This window comes from Meriones unguiculatus, chromosome 14, assembly GCF_030254825.1.
Source record: "Meriones unguiculatus strain TT.TT164.6M chromosome 14, Bangor_MerUng_6.1, whole genome shotgun sequence".
Taxonomy (NCBI): domain Eukaryota; kingdom Metazoa; phylum Chordata; class Mammalia; order Rodentia; family Muridae; genus Meriones; species Meriones unguiculatus.
The window spans coordinates 30490195-30512760 of NC_083361.1; the positions used below are offsets into that span (position 1 = coordinate 30490195).

A 22566-nucleotide genomic window follows, 5' to 3' on the forward strand; every position below is an offset into this window, starting at 1 on the left:
GGTTCTTAATTAGGTCTGTGACTTGTTTTTCACTAGAAGTGTGGTTTAAAGTTGAGATTCATATCCATTAGCCTCAGTACTAATTGTTTAATCTTCTGTTCTTTCCTCATAGAATTGGTACCTTGTTAAAAATCAACTCACTGTAGATGCATAGGTGTATTCCTGGACTTTCAGTTCTATTCTGTTGATCTGCTGTGCCAGTGACCAGTACCACACCAATGTTTGAGTTACGAGGCTACTTTTTTTTTTGAAGAGGTGAGCAACATTGATTCTTTTACCTTAGCCTCTCACGCAGGCGGGTTGTGTTTGCTGTGTGCCAGTGTGCCCAGGTTAATTATTACAGTTTTGACATGACAAAGTATGGATTCCCAAATTCCTTTTTAAAAGAACATCTCATTATGGAGCCCAGGCTATCTTTAAACTCACCCTGCCCATTTTAACTTATTTTTAAGGTTTGTATGGCTATTCTGGTTTTCTTATATTTTCTGTATTTTATGATTAGTTTATCAGTTTCTACAAAAAGGCTCTTAAATATTTGGAATGGATCACATTTAATTGATAGATCAATTTGGGAGATACTAAATTTCCCAGTATATGAAGACAAAATACCCTCCTATTTGTTTCTTCACTTTTTTTTTTTTTTTTTTTTGCAAAGTTTACAGTTGTCAGCATTCAAGAGTTAGATTTATTTGGTCAGTTTTGCTTTTTTAATACTGTTGGATTAAGCTGTCTTCTTAACTTGATTTTTTTGCTTGTTTATTGCAAGTAAACAGAAATATGAGTGCTTTTGTATATTGACCTTCTGACCTGTAATTTATGCCATTTATTTGCTGTATATGTACATTTCTCAAGTTTTTCTATATACACAACATTTTTTTATTTCATTTAAAAAATAGAGATGACTCTTTGCTTATTCCTTTATAATGTAAATGCTCTTTATTTTGATGAGGAGTTAGCCAGTGGCATAGTTCTCAGCACAGTGGTAAATAGAAGTGGTGAGGATAGACAGGCCTGTTTCACTCCTGGCTGTGAGGGATGCTCAGCCTTTCAGCACTGAGCTTCTTAGCACTGAGCTGTACAGCCCGTGTCAGTTTGAGAAGGCCCCTTCTGTTACTAGTTTGTTGAATGTTTTTGTCATGAGAGGACATTGGTTTTTATCAAGTGTCTTTCTCCATGTGTCATGATGGCCATGTTCGTTTTACATGTTTATTTAATATGGTTATTACATTGACTTTTATATGTTGAATCAATGTTGTATCCCAAATAAACATCACTCCTTCATGGTACATAATCATTTTAAAATCTTGCTCAATTCAGTTTGATATTATTTTCTTGAGTTTTCTTTTTTTTTATTAGTAAAAGGATGTGTGTACATGTGTGCATTAATGTGTGTATATGTGTGTGTGTGATGTCTTTGTTATTGGTATACTAGTAATCCTTAATTTTTGAGTGATAATTGCATTTAGAATTCTTTGTTGACAAATTTCTTTGTTTATTCATTTCAGAACTTTTAATATGTCATCTAATTTCCTTTTGACCTTTGTGGTTTCAATTGAGAATCTTATTAGGATATTGAAAAGCTCTCACTTATGATGAGTTGCTTCTCTCCTGCTGCTTTTAAAATTTTTATATTCATTTTAACAGTTTGCTTTGTATGTATGTAGAAGTATTCCTTTTTCTTTTAATGTTTTTTAAAATTTTTTATTTAACTTTTATTAATTACACTTTATTCATTTTGTATCCCCCCATAAGCCCCTCCCTCCTCCCCTCCCGATCCCACCCTCCCCCCCTTTGCATGCATGCCCCTCCCCAAGTCCACTGATATCGGAGGTCCTCCTCTCCTTCTTTCTGATCTTAGTCTATCAGTTCTCATCAGAAGTGGCTGCATTGTCAGGGTTCTAGGTTATTTCCATGAATAGTCCTTGATTGGAGTATGAGTCTCTGAGAAGTTCCCTGTGTTCAAATTTTCTTGTTCTGTTGCTCTCCTTGTGGAGTTCCTGTCCTCTCCAGCTCTTACTATTTCCCACTTCTTACATAAAATTCCATTCACTCTGCCCATCAGTTGGCCATCAGGCTCAGCATTTGCTTTCACAGTCTGCATGGCAGAGGCTTTCAGAGGCCCTCTGTGGCAGGTTCCGAGGTTGTTTCCTGTTTTCTTCTGGCTTTCAGAGGCCCTCTCTAACAGGTTCCTAGGTTATTTCCTGTTTTTTTCTTCTTCTGATGTCCATCCTCTTTGCCTTTCAGGATGGGGATTGAACATTTTAGTAAGGGTCTTCTCTTTTGCTTAGTATGTTTAGATGTACAGATTTTAGTGGGTTTATTCTATGTTGTATGTTTATATGAGTGAGTATATACCGTGTGTGTCTTTTTGCTTATGGGACAACTCACTCAGCATGATCCTTTCCAGGTCCCACCATTTACCTGCAAATTTCATGATTTCCTTATTTTCATTGCTGAGTAATACTCCATTGTATAGATGTACCACAGTTTCTGCATCCATTCTTCACTTGAGGGGCATCCGGGCTGTTTCCAGCTTCTGGGTATTACAAATAAAGCTGCTACAAACATGGTTGAGCAAATGTCCTTTTTGTGTATTTGAGCCTCTTTTGGGTATATGCCTAGGAGTGGTATGGCTGGATCTTGAGGAAGCGCTATTCCTAGTTGTCTGAGAAAACACCAGATTGATTTCCAGAGTGGTTGCACAAGTTTACATTCCCAGCAGCAGTGGAGAAGGGTTCCCCTTTCTCCACAACCTCTCCAGCATGTGTTGTCACTTGAGTTTTTGATCTTGGCCATTCTCATAGGTGTAAGGTGAAATCTCAGGGTCATTTTGATTTGCATTTCCCTAATGGCTAATGAGGTTGAGCATTTCTTTAAGTGCTTCTCTGCCATTTGATATTCCTCTACAGAGAATTCTCTGTTTAGTTCTGTTTCTAATTTTTTTAAGTGGATTACTTGGTTTGCTGCTGTTGAGCTTCTTTAGTTCTTTATATATACTGGATATGAGTCCTCTGTCAGATAAAGGGTTGGTGATGATTTTTTCCCAATCTGTAGGCAGTCACTTTGTTTTGATGACTGTGTCCTTTGCTTTACAGAAGCTTTTCAATTTCATGAGGTCCCATTTATTGATTGTTGCTCTTAGAGCCTGTGCTGTTGGTGTTCTGTTCAGGAAATTTTCTCCTGTACCAAAGAGTTCTAGGGTATTCCCCACTTTTTTCCTAGCCGATTTAATGTGTCTGGTTTTATGTTGAGGTCTTTAATCCACTTGGACTTCAGTTTTGTGCAGGGTAATACGTATGGATCTATTTGCATTTTTCTACATGTAGACATCCAGTTGGACCAGCACCATTTGTTGAAGATGCTATCTTTTTTCCATTGTATGGTTTTGGCATCTTTGTCAAAAATCAGGTGTCCATAAGTGTGTGGGATTATTTCTGGGTCTTCTGTTCGGTTCCATTGATCCACCATTCTGTTTCTATGCCAGTACCATGCAGTTTTTGTAACTGTTGCTCTATAGTACAGCTTGAGATCAGGGATGGAGATACCTCCAGAAGATCTTTTATTGTAGAGGATTGTTTTAGCAATTCTTGGTTTCTTGTTATTCCATACGAAGTTGAGAATTTTTCTTTCCAGGTCTGTAAAGAAATGTGTTGGCAATTTGATGGGAATTGCATTAAATCTGTAGATTGCTTTTGGTAAGATGACCATTTTTACTATGTTAATCCTGCCAAGCCATGAGCATGGGAGATCTTTCCATCTTCTGATATCTTCTTCTAATTCTTTCTTCAGAGACTTGAAATTTTTTTCATACAAGTCTTTGACTTGCTTGGTTAGGGTTACACCAAGGTAGTTTATGTCATTTGTGGCTATTGTGAAGGGCGTTGTTTCTCTAATTTCTTTCTCTGGCCTTTTGTCTTTTGTATACAGGAGTTCTACTGATTTTTTTTTTGAGTTAATTTTGTATCCGGCCACTTTGCTGAAGGTGTTTATCAGCTGTAGGAGTTCCCTGGTAGAGTTTTTGGGGTCACTCATGTATACTATCATATCATCTGCAAATAGTGATTATTTGACAGAATTCTTCCTTTCCCATCTGTATCCCCTTGATCTCCTTCAACTGTCTTATTGCTCTAGCAAGGACTTCCAGAACTATGTTGAAGAGATATGGAGACAGTGGGCAGCCTTGTCTTGTCCCTGATTTCAGTGGGATTGCTTTAAGTTTCTCTCCTTTCAGTTTGATGTTGGCTATAGGCTTTCTGTATATTGCCGTTACTATGTTTAGGTATGTGCCTTGTATCTCTGATCTCTCCAATACTTTAAACATGAATTGATGTTGGATTTTTTCAAATGCTTTTTCAGCATCTAGGGAGATTATCATGTGGTTCTTTTCTTTTAATTTGTTAATATGGTGGATCACATTGATGGATTTCCATATATTGAACCACCCCTGCATACCTGGGATGAAGCCTACTTGGTCATAGTGGATAATATCTTTGATATGTTCTTGGATTCGGTTTGCAAGTATTTTGTTAAGTATTTTTGCATCAATGTTCATAAAGGAGATTGGCCTGAAATTCTCTTTCTTTGTTGAGTCTTTGTGAGGTTTAGGTACCAAGGTGACTGTGGCTTCATAGAATGAGTTTGGTAATGTTCCTTCTGTTTCTATTTTGTGGAATAGTTTGAAAAGAATTGGAGTTAGCTCTTCTTTGAAGGTCTGGTAGAATTCTGTGCTGAAGCCATCTGGTCCTGGGCTTTTTTGGATGGGAGACTTTTGATGACCACTTCTATTTCTTTGGGGGATATAGGACTATTTAATTGATTTACCTGGTCCTGATCCAGCTTTGGTAAGTCAAATCAATCAAGAAAATTGTCCATTTCATTTAGATTTTCAAATTTTGTGGCATATAGACTTTTGAAGTAAGTCCTAATGATTGTTTGGATTTCCTCAGTGTCTGTAGTTATGTCCCCCTTTTCATTTCTGATTTTATTGATTTGGGTGGTGTCTCTCTGCCTTTTAGTTAGCTTGGCTAAAGGTTTGTAAATCTTGTTGATTTTCTCAAAGAACCAGCTCTTGGTTTTGTTGATCCTTTGAATTGTTTTATTTGTTTCTAATTGATTGATTTCAGCCCTGAGTTTGATTATTTCCAGCTGTCTACTCCTTTTTTGTGTGTCTGCTTCTTCTTTTTCTAGGGTTTTTAAGTGGGCCTTTAAGTTGCTTGAATGAGCTGTCTCGAATTTCTTCTTGAAGGCACTTAGTGCTATGAACTTTCCTCTTAGCACTGCTTTCATTGTGTCCCACAAGTTTGGGTATGTTGTGTCTTCATTTTCATTGAGTTCTAGGAAGACTTTAATTTCTTTCTTTATTTTTCCCTGACCCAGCTGTCTTTTAGTAACAAGTTGTTCAGTTTCCATGTGTGTGTAGGCTTTTTGCTATTTCTGTTGTTGTTGAAGTCCAACTTTATTCCATGGTGATCAGACAAGTTACAAGGGATTATTTCAATCTTCTTGTATCTGTTGAGGCTTGCTTTGTGACCAACTATATGGTCTATTTTGGAGAAGGTTCCATGAGGTGCTGAGAGGAAGGTAATTTTTTTTGTGTTTGGGTGTAAGGTTCTGTAAATGTCTGTTAGGTCCATTTGATTCATGACCTCTGTCAGAGATATTGTTTCTTTGTTTAATTTCTGTTTTGTTGACCTGTCCTTTGTTGAGAGTGGGGTGTTGAAGTCTCCCACTATTAATGTGTGGGGATCTATATGTGGTTTAAATTTTACCAATGTTTCTTTCACAAATGTGGGTGCCCTTGTATTTGGGGCATAGATGTTCAGGATTGTGATGTCTTCCTGGTGGAATTTTCCCTTGATGAGTATGAAGTGTCCTTCCCCATCCTTTTTATTAATTTTGGTTGAAAGTCTATTTTATCAGATATTAGAATGGCTACTCCTGCTTGTTTCTTGGGTCCATTTGCTTGGAAAGTCGTCTTCCAACCTTTTACCCTCAGGTAATGTCTATCTTTGTGCCTTAGGTTGTTTCTTGTATGCAACAGATTGCTGGGTTTTGTTCACGTATCCATTCTGTTAATCTGTCTTTTTATTGGAGAGTTGAGTCCATTGATGTTGAGAGAGATTAATGACCAGTGGCTGTTAGATCCCTTGATTTTGATGTTGGCTGTGGTCATCAGGTTGTGTGCTTGGTTGCTTTTTGTTTTACTGAAGTGAGGTTATTTATTTCCTGTGTTTTCTTGATTGTAGCTAGTTTTCCTGGGTTGTATTTTCCCTTCTAGTGTCTTCTGTAATGCTGGATTTGTTTGTAGGTATTGTTGAAATTTGTTTTTGTCATTGAATATCTTGTTTTTCCATCTATGAGGACTGAGAGTTTTGCGGGGTATAGTAGCCTGGGCTGACATCTGTGTTCTCTTAGGGTCTGCATGATATCCGTCCAGGTCCTTCTGGCTTTCATAGTCTCTGTTGAAAAGTCAGGTGTGATTCTAATGGGTTTGCCATTATATGTTACTTGGCCTTTTTCCCTTGCAGCTTTTAGTATTTTTTCTTTGTTCTGTATACTTACTGTTTTGATTAGTATGTGGCGGGAGGATTTTCTTTTCTGGTCAAATTTGTTGGGTGTTCTGTAGGCCTCATGTATTCTAATCGGCCTCTCCTTTAGCTTGGGGAAATTTTCTTCAATGATTTTGTTGAAAATATTTCTGGGCCTTGGAGAAGGGAGTCTTCTTTTTCCTCTATACCTATTATTCTTAGGTTTTGTCTTTTCATACTGTCTTGGATTTCTTGGACAGTCTGTGTCAGGAATTTTTTGGATTTAACATTTTCTTTGACAGATACATCGATTTCTTCCATTGTGTCTTCTACACCTGAGAGTCTTTCTTCCATCTCTTGTAGTCTGTTGGTTATGCTTACCTCTGTAGTTCCTGTTTTCTTCCCTAATTCTTCCTTTCCATTATTTCCTCCATTTGTGTTTTCTTTAATTTTTCCAGTTCTGTCTTCAGGTCTTGATTTGTTTTGTTTACTTCCTTCACCTGTCTGATTGTATTTTCCTCTTTTTCTTTTAGTTCCTTCAACTCTGTTTCTTTTACTTCTTTCAGTGATTTAATTATTTCTTCTCTGAAGGCCACAAACTGTTTGGCTGCATCTTCCCGTATTTCTTCACGGATGGCCATAATCTGCTTGTCTTTAACTTCCTCCATTTCTTTACGGATAGCCATGATCTGTTTGGTTTTATCTTCCTCTAATTCTTTATGTATTTTATTTGTTTCCTCTAATATCCTCTTCATCAGCATAGATGTAAGGTCATCTTCTTGATTTTCTATTATGCTGCTTTGTCCAGGGCTGTTTGCCCCTGGATGGCTGGGTTTTGGAGATGCCATATTGCTCTGTCTTTTGTTGGTTGAGCTTTTACGCTGACCTCTACCCATTGGGCTGTTTTAGGTGTTGGCTGTTAGTTTCTGTGCTTCCTGGAGTCCTGAGGTAGGGAGAATCCCCTCGGCCGGAAGATGATTTTTCCTGAAGGAGTCCTCCTCTGCTTTTTGGTTATGGTCACTGTATGGCCAGTGTTTCTCAGGAATTGCCACTGCTCAACTCAGGTGTATAGCCCTGAGTAGTAGCTGTGGTCTTTGTTATGCGGGGGGGGGGGGGGGCTCTCCTCTTACCCATAGAAGTTCTCAAGACAGCTGCCCCACTGCTGGGTTTCTCGTTATAAATTTAGTGAGCTGCTGCTGTTGTTACAGTTTTCCAGGTACAGTCCTCTTGAAGAACCTGCTGATTCCCTAGCTGTGGGGTTTTCTCCCAACAGGGAAACTTAGTCTGTTATCCTGGGGCACACAGTTCTGTCCGGGAAAGTGAGAGGAGCGCCCAGCAAGTCTCTGGGCCAGAGGCTGAGTGCTCTGCTCTGGGCCTGGAGAATGTGCACCTAGGTTGAGTTGTCGCCTGGGGGCGCCGCTCTGGTCTGGAGGCTGGGTGCCTCAGTCTGGACCAGAAGTTGTGTGTCCCTTTCTGGGATGTTGGATGCAGGCACTGCTCTGGTCCGGACGCTGTGGGTGCAGCCCTCTTGAAGGACCAGGGATTACCACAGTTTTGACAGTCTAGCTAGGTTGATCCTTGGCACAGTATCTGAGGGCAGCTGTAATGGCTCTCTGGCTTTTGTAGGTCTGAGGATGCAGCTTGTGTGCCCCAGTGCCCTAGGGGTACTCAATAATGGCAGCTGAGCACAGCGCTCCTGCCTACAGTAGAAAGCTAGAGCCTAGAGTCTGCGTGAATCCAGAAAGTCTTTTGGTGCTGGGTGTTAGACCTGATGATCCCCCCGCCCCCCCGCTGCTGGGGGTTTCCTCCTGCCAGGGACACTCAGTCTTTGCTTTGGGGACTGCAGTTCTGTCTGGGGTGGCAGCAAGTAGAACTCACAGGCACAGACGCCCGCTTGTGGCTCTGCCTTTCTGGCCGTTGGGAGCCTGGGTGTCTGCCTAAACTGGGTAATTTTCCCGAGACCTTTTCGGGGTGGTGGTATCAGCTGAGTGCTCTGAGATCAGACCAGCCGTTTTCCTCCCTGTGTGTTTGCACCTGACAGTGAAACTAAGACTCTGGTGCCCTGGGGCCCACAGTTCTATCTGGAGCAGCGAATCAGGCACGCAGGCAGGCAGGGCTCTGTGCAGGCACCTGGGTCCCTGGCTCTGGCTCCGGGCTGGCTCCTGGGGCGCCCGTGGAACCCGAGTCTTTTCCAGGGGATGTCTGGGTGACCTAAGGTCGGTCCCAATCGTTTCCTGCTCCGTGGGGTTATCTCTCGACTGGAAAATCCAGTCTGTGATGTTGTGGGCCCACAGTTCAGTCTGGGACAGTGACCAGATAATGCTGGCGTGTGGCTCTGGGCTGGCGACCAAGCGCCTGGCAGGATCTCTTCCGAGGTTTAGCTGGGTTAAAGCTGATTGAATCCCCCACCGTGGGGCATCCTCTCACCTGAGAAACACAATCTTTTGTGTTTTATGGCCTCGAGTTCTGCTTGCTGGTCACTGTGCCGATCCTGCTGTGCTGCTGTTCAGAATGAGAGTCCTCCCGGCACCACCATCTTGCCCCGCCAACCTCTTTTAATGTTTTTAGTTGAAATAGAATTATATCACTTCCCTTCCTCAATCTCCTCCCAGCAACCTTCCCTCAAGCCTTCCTTTCATGCCTTCCTACTCTCAAGATGATAGCCTCTTTTTCTTTGATTATATCTGTTACACACATACATACATACACACACACACACACACACACACACGCAACCTGCTGAGTCCTTTTTGTTGTTTGCGTGTATATAGTTTAAAGGCTAACCACTTTGCATTGGACAGCCAGTAAGGGAGCTCATCCCCAGGAGATACTAATTTTTCTTTTCCAGGCAGTCAATAGTTGGCTGTAGTTCTTTGTCTAGGGGTAGGACTGCAGGACACGGGACCCCATGTTAACATCTCCATTGATATTTCTATTGTTCTGGCTTTGTTTGAGTAGCCATTTGTAGAAGAGACTGTTTCTCAGGAGACTTCTTAGTATTCTGGCTCTTACAGTCTTCCTGCTTCTTCTTGGGGAGTGGTATCTTTTGTTTGTTTTGTTTCTGTTTGTTTTGTTAACTTAGGCTACTCTAAATTCTGAGGTATAGTTTAATTTTTCCATTAAATTTGAAAGTTTTGGATATTTCTTCAAACATTATTTGTGCCCCCTTATTTCTCTCTCCTCTTTTAAGACCCCTCCCCCATGGTGCATATATTAGCGTATTTTATTGTATCTGTTATGTTCCTTTTTTCATTGCCATGACAAAATAACCTGACAGAGGTGACTTGAGGAGAAGGTTTGATTAGCTAAGCTCATGGTTCCAGAGAGACTTCTACTCATGGTAGGGAAGGTGGTGTGGAGTGTCTCTGTGACTGTGCCCTCTGTGACTGGCAGCAGAGAAGGCTCATCGCCATCTCAGGAGGCAGAGTGTATGCAGTTTAACTATCAGGGTCTACATAGTCCCAGCAGTTCCCAACATCAGATCCAAAATGTACAAAGCCCAAAGTTTTTTCTGAGACTCAAGGCATATGATTAGCTGTGAGCCCTTGTAAAAACAAACAGAAAATTTTTTACTTCCAACATGCAACTGCAGAGAATAAACATTCCCATTCTAAAATGGAGAAATGAAGTGATATTAGACATATAATATAGGACAATCATACTAAAATCTGTACACCTAAGGAAGCTAAGCAAGAAGGAGGACCCTGTGTAAGATGCTCAGTCTTCATTCAGAAAGGCAAATGGGATGGACATCGGAAGAGGGAGAAAACAGGGAACTGAACAGGAGCCTACCACAGAGGGCCTCTGAAAGACTCCACCCAGCAGGGTATCAAAACATATGCTGAGACTCATAGCCAAACTTTGGGCAGAGTGCAGAAAAGCTTATGAAAGAAGGGGGAGATAGAAGACCTGGAGGGAATAGGAGCTCCACAAGGGGAGCAACAGAATTAAAAAATCTGGGCACAGGTGTCTTTTCTGAGACTGATACTCCAAACAAGACCATGCATGAAGATAACTTAGAACCCCTGCACAGAAGTAGCCCAAGGCAGCTAGTATCCAAGAGGGTTCCCCAATAATAGGACCATCTCTGACATGGACTCATGGGCTGGCTCTTGGATCACCTCCCCCTGAGGGGGGAGCAGCTTTACCAGTCCACAGAGGAAAACAAAGAAGTCAGTCCTGATGAGACCTGATAGACTATGGTCAGATGGAAGGGGAGGAGGACCTCCCCTATCATTGAATTGGGGGAGGGCATAGGAGAAGAAGAGTGAGAGAGGATGGGATTGGGAGAGGGGAGGGGGCTACAGCTGGGATACAAAGTGAATAAACTGTAATTAATAAAATAAATAAAATGGAGAAATGGGACTTAGCAAGAAACTATTGGACAAAAGCAAGACTTTACTCTCTCAGGGCAATCATGAAATTCTGCAACTCTGTGTCAAGCAGGTAAGGCATAGCTCACAGGCTCTTCCATGCCCTCTTAGGGAGTTGGCCTTAGTATTTTTGTGGGCCAACTTTTTGAAGTGGCCTTGGTGGGACTGACTAGCTTTGCATGTCAGCGAGAGTTTCCTGGTTAGAGTATGTGAAGTTTGAATGAGAGGCCTCAGGTGGGCTCGGGATGGCTACTTAGAAATACCTTGCCAAGAGCTCCCAGATGACAGTGATATGAACCAGGATATAACATTTGGAATAGAAACAACAAAACAAAACAAAATCCAAACAACCAACTGGTAGGTTTAAGAAGGGTTTGGAAATAGAATGGATCTGTATTGAATATGGAGACTAAATGAGAGAAAATTATTTGTATTATTCCATTTATAAAGCTTTATTGGCAGCTATCTATTTAGAACATGAAATATTCTGTATTGTACTATAAATATATATTTGTATTATATATACATATATATGTGACAAAGTAGATGATATTTTATAGTTTTCTCTTTGTTTTGTTTATTTTTTATTTTTTATTTTTTGAGACCGAGTTTTATTATGTAGCCCTGGCCTAGATTTGCTAATTAGAACAGGCTGGCATTGGACACACAGAGATCCATTTTCCTGCCTCTGCTACTGGTTATTGGGTCACAGGTGTTCACCACTATGCCCAGCCCTGCAGTTTTCTCTGTAAAAAGAACTCATACCATCTATTCTATTTCTCCTGCTGAGTGAGTTTTAGGCATCTGTCCTTGGCTCCTCCTTGTTACTTATTTTCTTTGGATCTGTGAATTGTAGTATGTTTATCCTGTACTAAAATCTGCTTATACCATGTGTATCTTTCTGAATCTGGGTTACCTCACTCAGGATGATCTTTTCTAGTTCCATCCATTTGCCTGCAAATTTCATGATTTCTTTGTTTTTAATAGCTGAGTAATATTCCGTTGTGTAAATGTACTACAATTTCTTTACCCATTCTTCAGTTGAGGGACATCTAGGTTGCTTCCAGATTCTAACTATTACAAACAAAGCTGCTATGAACATGGTTGAGCAAGTGTCCTTGTTGTATGGTGGAGTATCTTTTGGATATATACCCAGGAGTGGTATAGCTGGATCTCCAGGTAGAGCTATTCCCAATTTTCTGAGAAAGTGCCAGATTGATTTCCAAAGTGTTTGTACAAGTTTACACTCCCACCAGCAATGGAAAGTGTTCCCCTTTCTCCACATTCTTACCTGCATGTGCTGTCACTTGAGTTTTTGGTCTTAGCCATTCTGACACGTGCAAGATGAAATCTCAGAGCCATTTTCGTTTGCATTTCTCTAAAGACTACAGATGCTGAATATTTCTTCTCAACCATTCGAGATTCCTCTGTTGAAAATTCTGTTTAGCTTTGTACTTCATTTTTAATTGTATTATTTTGTTTGTTGGTGTTTAATTTCCTAAGTTCTTTATATATTTTAGATACAGTGGAAGTGGCTGAAGAGAGGGAACAAGGTAGGAGAGGGAGTGCAGTGAGAAATGGTGATCAGACCTGGGGAAAGGAGAACGACACAGAGGTCCTGCAGAGAAAAGAGAAGCCATTGGCAGGGGCATGCCTGTGACAAGCTGGGGACCTAAGATGGGGTAGGCTTCTGAGAGAATATGGGGTCACTCTACATGAGACTCCTAGTAGCAAGGGGTCATGGAGACTGAAGAGGACACCCTTTAACTAGACAGGACACCAACCCACCCACAAAAACTTCGACCTAAAATTTATCCTACCTACAAAATGTGCAGGTATAAAGATAGAGCAGAGATTGAGGGAATGTCCACCAATGCCTGGCCCAACCCAAGACCTACCCCATGGGCGTGAGCCAACCCCTTGACAGTACTAACAATACTCTGCTATGCTCACAGACAGGAGCTTAGCATAGCTGTCCTTTGAGAGGCTCTGCACATCAGCAGATCAAAACAGATGGTGAGCCAAACATTGGGTGAAGTTTAGTGAGCCTTGTGGAAAAGTGGAGGGAAGGGTAGAAGGATATGGAGGTGACAGGGAACTCCACAAGAAGACCAACAGATCCAACTAACCAGGGCCCAGAGGAGTCTTGATGCACCAACCAAGGACCATACATGGACTGTACCCAGGCTCCCTACATAGATATAGCCAATGGGCAGCTCAGGCTTCATGTGGGTTCTCTAGTAAGCAGAGTGGGTGGAGGGGATGCCTCTGACATGGACTCCATTGCCTGCTTTTTGGTCATTCTCCCCTGGTAGGGCTTCCCTTCCAGACCACAGGGGAAGAGAAAGGAGGTGCTCAGTCCTGATATGACTTGATGACTTGGTGAGCTACGGTAGATTTGTAGGGGGCTCCCCTTTTCTGAGGAACAGGGGAGCGGGGATGGGGGAAGATGGAGGGAGGGTGGAACTGAGAGGAGAAGTAGGAGGAGGCTATGATCAGCTTGTAAAGTGAATAAATAAATTAAAAAATAAAAGAATCCATGCCTAAGGTCTACCTATGCTCTTAACTAACCACTGTACTCTGGGAGAAGCTACCAAATGTAGGACTATTGCTCACACTGAAGCCGTTGAATCTGAAGTGCTGGTTCAAAGGTTATCATCCCATCATCAGCGTATGAAAAGCATGAGACTGGTCATTTTTTGAGAAGTTTGGGAACTCAGATTTTTTTGGATTTTTATATTAATTTGCTGTAATCATTCTTTCCTAAATAATTATTGTATTTGTTGAAATTAATAAATTTGTTGAAATTAAGTAAAGTTCTGTCAAACAAAAGGGGCTTTAATTTTAATTAGGATTATCTTGTGTGTGTGTGTGTGTGTGTGTGTGTGTGTGTGTGTGTGATAGGGTCTTCTGTGTTACACAGACTGGCCTCAGATTTGTGGCTTAGATAATCCTCCTGCTTCAGCCTCTCAAATAGTAAGGACTACAGATAATTGTCAGCTTGCTTGACAATCATTTTAGGAATTAAAATAAAGTTTAATATTAATACTAGCCTTCAAATGTTACAGAGAACATTTGAATCATCACAATGAAAAGGACAATAATTATTTCCTTCAACTGAAAAGAAAAATTATTTGTCTCCAAAAGAGAAAGCTCTATTTTCAGTTGCTTTAAAGATTTTGAAGCTGTCAGTAAAATCGTACAATCTACTAATAGCATGCCCAGAGCTTATTGTCTTTCCTTGGGCAACAGTGTCTGCAAATGGTGTGCCCCATTGATTTCAACCCATGCTCTACAGAACCATTGCAGGGCTTCAGAGACTCACCAGATACATAACTCTGTGGGTTGATGACTCTTACCCTCAAACCCCAATCATTTGCATAGTGCTCCTCAACTAGTGGCTAAGTTAAAATATACGCTAACAACATTTTTTGTTTAATAATCTGTGGTCTTAGCTAAGCTAAAATGTTACCCTTCCTATTGAATATTTACATATTTAAAAATTAAAATTCTTATAAATGTGATATTTGAATGCCTTATGCATTTTTAATTTAGCATAAGAAAAGTAGCTTGTGAGTTAGTTCATCAAGCCATTTTCTATGCAGCTCAGCTACACACATCTAAAACAGACTCCCCTCAGGTTCTACTCTAAACTTGCTATGAGCTCATTAGATGATGGTTTGTATTCCAGAATCCATATAGAGGATAGGTTTAGATATTAAAACTGGCGCAGTATTTTCTGCTACTAGTATCCATTGGGTTCTGTAGAGGTGCACGATAGTACTAACTGCCTCCATTTATTGAGAGTGCAAACCATGTCAGGATCTTACCTGCATTATACGTTTGTGACAGTTCTGCTATGCGGGCACACAGGCACAACCTGTGTATGTTGCATGTAAGGCAGCTGAGAGCATGTGGGTAAAGGGCCCATGCACAATTGGAGTCTTGTCAGGCTAGTGCTAAGTTTGGTGTCTCATTCCCTTAACAACAGAAAATGCTTTTCAGTTTGTGTACATGTGACATGAGATTATTGCACCTGACAGCTTCTGGTATTAATGCTCAAATATTTGCTTTAAGAATTGGGGGTTTTGACACCCAGATGGTAGTACAATACTTAGGATTGATGTGTCTTTATTGACAATGATACTGAATTTGAAATAGAGGCATATATAAAACAAAGAAGTTAATATTTTATCATGAAAGTTACAGTGGTATTCTCCTTTTGGCATTTTTTGTTATTTTGACACAGATTAGAAATAAGCCATATATTTTATGGCACTGAAACATTGGCTTCAGTGGACTTGTCTGAATAATAAGGTACTCATATGGCAATAGATTTGGACTGATGGTATTAGCTGGAGCTTAGTCTCAACACTTTTGAATGTGTTTTTTCAGCAGGTACTCTACTGCTGAGCTTCTCTTTGCTGAAAGTTACTGTAGGCAATTTGCAGCCACTCTGTTCCCTCAAGTCTGATTGATTAGTGTCAGGGATGGACATACTGCCTGAAGATTAGGCTCTTGCAGCCATTTTTTCATGGCAGCAGTCTCAGAACAAGAGCTTTACATCCAATACTGCTGTTCAGAGTGGTTGGCATCTGGGCTAAGTGATTTCAAGTTATTGGCATATTGTTCAAAGAATTTAAGTAAAGGTGCACACAAACTACAAATAGCAAGGAGACTGTTCAAAAGCAAACGATAGCACTGATCAGATACATTGTCAAGAGTGATATCTGGCCAGATGAGCAGGAGATTATTGCAAAGGTCTTTTATAGGGTCTAAAGGAAGGAGGTGTTTGGTTGTTAGGAGGTATAGTATGGACAGTTCTGTGTTTTGATTGACAGGTTTAGGTGACATAAGCTCTTGCTTTCTGTATATGCCCTGTCCATAATGTGTCTGATTTTAGTCATATGCAGTCCCAAATATAAATAGGCTTAAGATGATAAATAGGGAATTGTCCTTAAAAATTCACCCAGAGGACACCGCTTACCTTATTGTGCATGTGTCCAAAAACTAGTTTAGGTTAGATTGGACCCCTTACCCTCATGCCTAGACATATAGCTAGAATACATCTTAGGAACTGTCCACATAGGGGGCATTTTTGACAGTTGTTAGGGGAAAGAGGATCTTATTCCATTGTCCAGAGTTGAGATCCTGGATTGGTAGAGCATCGTTAGGAGATGGGTGTGTGCATAGCTCAGGTCAAGTGGAGTCCCAGGTTGCTAAGCTATTCTCTGTGCTTGCCTGCGTCATTATCATACCCCCTTTTCGTGCCTGGTAGAATTTTTCTCAGTGGAGATACCATTGTTTAAACTTTATTTCAACTAAGACATAGATTTCTCCCTCTTTTTAAAATCTTGATCTCAAATGAAAACTATCTTCTTTTACTCCTCTAGGGGCACAGGCCCTGCCCCTTGTTTGCTTTGGTGTTTGATTGGAGAGCCTCGCCTTGATTTGTTTATCATGTGGACTCTAACTCATGCTTTTAAGATGTGCCTCATGGGGCTTGAGACATCATCCCAGTCACAAAACTTCCAACCTACATTTTGTCATGCCTACAAGATGTGTTGGAACTGGTTCCTAGCATAATTGTTGTCAGAGAGACCAGAGAAATTTCAATTGATGGAAGCAGATGCATAGTCCCACAGTCAGATATTAGGTGGAGATATTAGGAGCCATTGTTTGAGGAGGAAGAAGGATTAGAGGAGCCAGAGTGATCAAGGACACCATGATAACAGCCTACAGAATCAACTGTCTGGAACTCAAGTGGGCTCACAGAGATCAGGAAGACTGTGTGGGTCTGACCTTGGATCAGGACCTATGGGGTCCTCTACATATATGTTATAAGTTGTATAGCTTGGTGTTCTTGTGGGATTCATAACAGTGGGAGTAGGGGCTGTCTCTGACTCTTTTGCCTGCCTTTGGGACCCTTTTCCTCCTACTGCATTGCCTCATTCATTTAGCCTTGAGTGAGAATATGTTTCTGGTCTTACTGTGGCTTGTTATGCTGTATTTGGTTGATGTCCCTGGAAGGCCTGCTTTTTTTCTGAGGGAAGATGAAGGGGTGAAGGATGGATGGGGGTAGAAGGGGAGATAGGGAGGAAGACTAGGAGGAGAGGGAAGGAAAACTGTAGTCAGGATATAATATATGAGAGAAGAATAAACAAAAAGGAAGAAATTCTGAAAAAAGATTTGCCTCTTGAAACCTCCTGTGAGCTGGGTGTTGGTGATGCACACCTTTAATCCCAGCACTCGGACAGCAGAGGCAGGTGAATCTCTCTGAGTTCTAGGACAGCCTGGTCTACAGAGGGAGTTTCAGGACAGCCAAGGCTACACAGAGTAACCCTGTCTTGAAAAACGAACAACAAAACAACGTTACACAAAAAGAAACAACCTGTGTTAGTGATGGAAGTAATAATGATCTTTAAAGCAATTAAATGGTCAAAATATGAGGCATTTACAGTGTTTGTTAATCCTTTCAAAAATTGCATAACCTGGTTAGGATTATTGTCTCCACTATAAGTGAGACCTGAGCTAGTGATGGAAGTCGAATTCAAAACCTTGTTTGTCTTAGTCTAGCAATTGATTTTTAGTTACTTCCCTTTTCTACCTCTTTTTTTGTGTGCTTTGCAATACTTTTATTATTTGAGTCATTCTTAGTAAGATCTATTTAAAATATTTTCATTCATTTTTATCATTTTATGTGTATATACAATGCATCTTGATTATATCTAACCCCTAATTTCTCCCCCCATCCTCCTGATCCCCGAAATTTGCTTCTCTCACCTTCTCGTCCTCATTTATTTTAAATAACCCACTGAGTCCAGTTAGTGCTGCCTGCGCAAGCATGAGCGATCTATTAGTGCTTCACCTCTGAAGAAAAATGATCCGCGTCTCCCAGCAGCCATTAACTGCTAAGAGCACCTCAGCTAGGTGTGGAACCTCATGAAATCCCCACAAATCCATGCTGGAATTATTAGCTTGATCTTGTGTCTGTCTTGTACAGATAACCATAGCAGCTGTGAGTTCATGAGCACAACAGCCAAGCCCTGTCCAGAAGGCATTTCACAGCACCCCTCTCATCCTCTGCCTTTTCAGTCCTTCTTGTCTTTGCTTCTGTGATGCTCCCTGAGACTTGTGTGGTCGCTATAGATGTCTCCTTTAGGGATGAGCACATCAGAGTCACTTATTTTCAGCACTTTGACCAGTTATGAGTCTGTATTGACTGCTGCCAACTACAGAAAGATTTTTCTCTGATCAGGATTAGAGAAGAACTAATCTCTAAGTAGAGACAGAAATATGTAAAAGGTAGTTGATAACAATAGCAAAAACAATAGGCTCTCTGCCTATGACCTCTACATCTGTATTCCTTGCTTTCCTGTTGCTGTGACAAAATATGCTGACAAAAACACGTTTAGGAAACAAAGGTTTTGTTTGTTTACAATTCAGAAGGGCCATAGTTCATCATGGTGGAAAACGCATGGCATCAGGAGCATGAATCCAGCTGGCAGTCAGGTAGCAGACTGGTCACATTTCATTCTCTCAAAGGAAAAGAAAACAGGAAGCAGGACCTGACTGTAAAACCCCAGACTCCTCCCCCAGTGACAATACTTCCTCCAGCAAGGCTCCATAAGCTTCTCAAGCAGTACCATCAACAGGGAACCAAGTGTTCAAATATAAGAGCTCATGAAGATATTTCTTATTCAAATCATATCACCATACATGAGATTTTGACAGGTTTAGCGTACCAGGTATGAATTCCTTCCCATGGAGCAGACCTGAAATCCAATCAGAAAAAGTTAGACACCCCAACAGCCATGCCACTGTTGTACCTGTGGACACATATAAAAGCTCTCTCCCCTCCTTTTTTTTTTAAGGTTTTATTCTTTTTAATTGAAGATTTTTTTCCATACACTGTATTTTGACCATATTTTCTCCTCTTCCAATTCTTTCCAGATCCTACTCACCTCCCTACCCAACTTTTTTTTTCATCTTTTGAACAAACAAATAAACCAAAATTTTAAAAACCCAGAAAAAATGAAAACAAGAAATGTCACTGATATGTTCTTCGAGATGCTTGAAGAACATGTCTTGAGTAGGACATAACTATAAGAGAATAGTGTGAGAGGAAACCTCAGAATCAGGTGCAAATTCAGCCTGATTGAAGCCTAGATTTTATAGGCTTTGGGGTGTTTCTCTTTGGAATACTGCTACAAAGTGAAGCAGAGGCTAGACTGTGGTGCAGTGTTTTTGGTGAGGGAATTTCACAGGCTCTGACTTTGTATGTCATAATGTATACTGTGTTTGCAAGCTCTGAGCACTATTTCTATCAGTGAATCACTGACAGTCATCTTTATTTAATGGAAAGCATCTTGCTGACCATAAGAAAATGAACTAAAAAGGAAATGGGAAAATGAACTGAAAAGGAAATGGTTTCTGTCTTGGAGGGGCTGATATTTTAGAGAAGAAGTGTCAGGGTTTCCACTGCTGTGAAGGGACATCATGACCATGGCAACTCTTATAAAGGACATTTAATTGGATTGGCTTACATTTTCAGAGCTTTAGTCCATTATCATCATGATGGAGGAAGACATTATCATCATGTAGGCAGACGTGGTACTGGAGGAACTGACAGTTCTTCTACATGTTGATCCGAAGGCAGCCGGGGGGAGACTGGATATGTTCACACTGGGCATAGCTTGAGAATTTAAGACCTCAAAGCCCCACCACACAGATTCAAACTTCCCTTAAGATGGCCACACCTCCTTCAATAAGGCCACACCTCTTAATAAGTGCCACTCCTTATCTGCCAAGCATTCAAACACATGAGCCTATGGGAGCCAAATCTATTCAAACCACCACAAGTAGTTTTTGCTGTTGGTTGTATTTTATTAATGTTATTTTTCTAAAACTGGTTGTTGTATGTTGTCTGTTGTAGGCAGTTAGGTGTTGCCAGGTCTGTGGAGTCTGACCCCTCTGAGCTATGCTTTTCATATTTGATCCTGATATTGAGGGTCAGAATACATTTCTCACATCTGAGTTGGACCCTTAATATCACATTTTATTAGCCAACAAAGTAATTTCATTCAAAATTGCTGCCTTTTGGAAGTTCCTTTATTGTAGAGCTCCTGAGAGCACTCAAGATATAGATGACAGGCAGAGACCTCAAAATTTTATATTGTATGCATCTTTTAATAATTATCTATTTATCTAACAATCATATTTGGGCCTACTTTTTCACTCCTTAAAAAATTTTCAGTTGTATCTACTTATTATATCTGTGTAAATATATGTGTGGGTAGATGTGGGCATGCCACAGCATGTGTTTGGAGGTCAGGAGACAACTTTTAGGAGTGGGTTGCTATTGCCTTCCACCATCTGGGTTTTGAGTGCAAACTCAGGTCATCAGGCTCGGCAGCAAGTGCCTTCACTCACTGAGCCACTCTTTGTTCTTTGAGTTGACAAGAAAAAGTGCCTTTCTTTCCTTTCCCTTACAGCTTCTTCTACTCTTTCACCATGTCTTTTCTAGCAGGGCCACTTGTCAGCACACATAGCTTTCAGTTCAGCTCCTTTCTCCATCGTAGTACCACCCAGCCCACATTGTAAGTCTAAAGCCACTACTTTATTACAGATGAATTCAGACTGGCCAAGGCAAGCTTTAGGGCTTGTGACTGGTTTTGTTTGTGGAAGGGGACAGCAGATCTCCATTGTAATAGTGGAACTCTACAGTAGAGGTGAGCTTCACTGCTGTTCCATTCTTTCACACTGGCTGCTACATCTCAGGGGACTCAAGAAGAAATAACTCATTTTCACAGATTTTAGGAATAGCAGGGACCTCAAGATAGTCCAGTCTTAATCCCCTTTATGGCTTCCCAACTACTTGGCCTTCCTACCAAGGAAGCCGTTTGTGTTAAGTTGAAGTTGCTCAGATCTTCTCCCCAAGCCACAGAGAAAGTTCTAATCCTTTGTGCCCAATATTATTCAGATCCATGAGGAAGCCCTCAACATTCACTTTGAGAAGCCCTTACCCTATACAATCCTCTTTTTCCTTGATGGCTTTTTTTTTTACATAGATTATTTGTAATTCTAGCCCTTTCTCACAAAATCCACACTTAGATTTCCACAGAGTGCCTAGTGTGTGCAAAGAAGGGCCTGTGTGCATATGAAATTTCCTAGTACTGATGATATAGAGAAAAGACACCAGAAAAAGGGACAGAGAGAGACACACAGAGACACACAGAGACAAACAGACAGAGACAGAGGTTTCTGATTTTATCCAGCTTCAAGCTAAGCTTTCTTTTATAAATAAAAACCTTAAGATTTATTTATTTTCAGCCATGTCTGTGTATGTAATGTGCATGTATGAATGCAAGTGCCCACAGAGTCTAGCAGAAGGTGGAGTTACAGGTGCTTGTGGATTGTTTGACATAGGTTCTGTAAACTGAACGTGGATTTGCTGCAAGAGCAGTATGAGCCATCCCTCCAGCCCCATCACACTATCTTTAATAACACTTCTGTTCTTACCTTTAACTATCAGTTAGGGACCACATTTGATACTGTCTTCCACTTTGTAGCTTAATCAGTGAGAGTGTTATGTGACTCAACATAGAAAAAAACCAAAACTAAACACAAGTAATAGTTCACACCACCTATTTACAATGTAAAAACAATTTATATCTATGTGTGCCTCAGTGCATGTATGTGCGCCATATGCATGCAGGTGTCTGCAGAGTTCAGAAGAGGGCACTGGATCTCCTCAAACTAGATTTATAGTTATGTGTGCTGCCTGATGTGGGTGCTGGAACCTGAACTCAGGTCCTCTGAAGAACAGCAAGTGCTCTTACCTGTTGAGCCATTTCTCCAGCCCTTCATTTAGTTTTTTTAAATCTCTGAAATAATGCAAAATTTATATATACTACGAATAATTTTATAATACAATATGATTTCTGTAGCCATGCCCTCAGTGGGATGGTGGTCAAGCTGGTGTCTGCAGATGTAAGAACGTGTGGAAAGCTCCTCTGCCTCCTTTCTAGGCTTGTGAACATGCTAGACGGTGTAGAGTTAGCAGCTAGTATCCAGTCAGTCACTCTGCGGAAGGTCAGGCAGCCTATAAGGTTCTTCTTCTTGACTTGAATAGAACACATTTTTGACTGAATTGACTGACTGTTTAGATTTCTTGTAGACACAGTCTTAGCAAAGAAAACTAAAAAATTGCTTTTGGCAAAGAAAATTGCAGCTAGTTATATCTCATAAAACCATTCTTGTGTTCATTTTCTTGAGGAAATTGCTGTAAGTGAATTTTCTAGGGCCAATATGTAAGAAACCTTTTTATGATTAAATAAAAACTCAGATTTTTAGTATCAGAAATGTTCCATTGACTTGGCTTGGTTCTGAAAATAAGGGAAAATCTTTAGACAAAAGAAAGCTCATACATTAGTTAAATGCTGATAGGATTTGAACTTTTTTTTTGTTCTTTTTTAAAAAGAAATATTTATTTTTTTATTAGTTGTAGTTTATTCACTTTGTATCCTGGCTGTAGCCCCCTCGCTTGTCCCCTTCCAATACCACCCTCCCTCTCTTTTCTCCCATGCCCCTTCCCAGGTCCACTGATAGAGGAGGTCCTCCTCCCCTTCCATCTTACCCTATCAGGTCTCGTCGGGAGTGGCTGC

General features: G+C 40.7%; 1 protein-coding gene across 4 annotated transcripts in view; it reads left to right on the forward strand.

Moving 5' to 3' along the window:
• Stk33 (serine/threonine kinase 33) overlaps positions 1 to 22566 on the forward strand; it is a 176380-nt gene that overhangs the window by 70348 nt on the left and 83466 nt on the right. For 3 of the 4 annotated variants that reach the window (XM_060367072.1, XM_060367076.1, XM_060367074.1), the window contains one exon: positions 113 to 255. The exons of the other annotated variant lie outside the window; for it this stretch is intronic. The gene's annotated coding sequence lies outside the window, so the exon portion shown is untranslated. The remainder of the gene's footprint in view (positions 1 to 112; positions 256 to 22566) is intronic. 4 annotated transcript variants of the gene reach the window in all.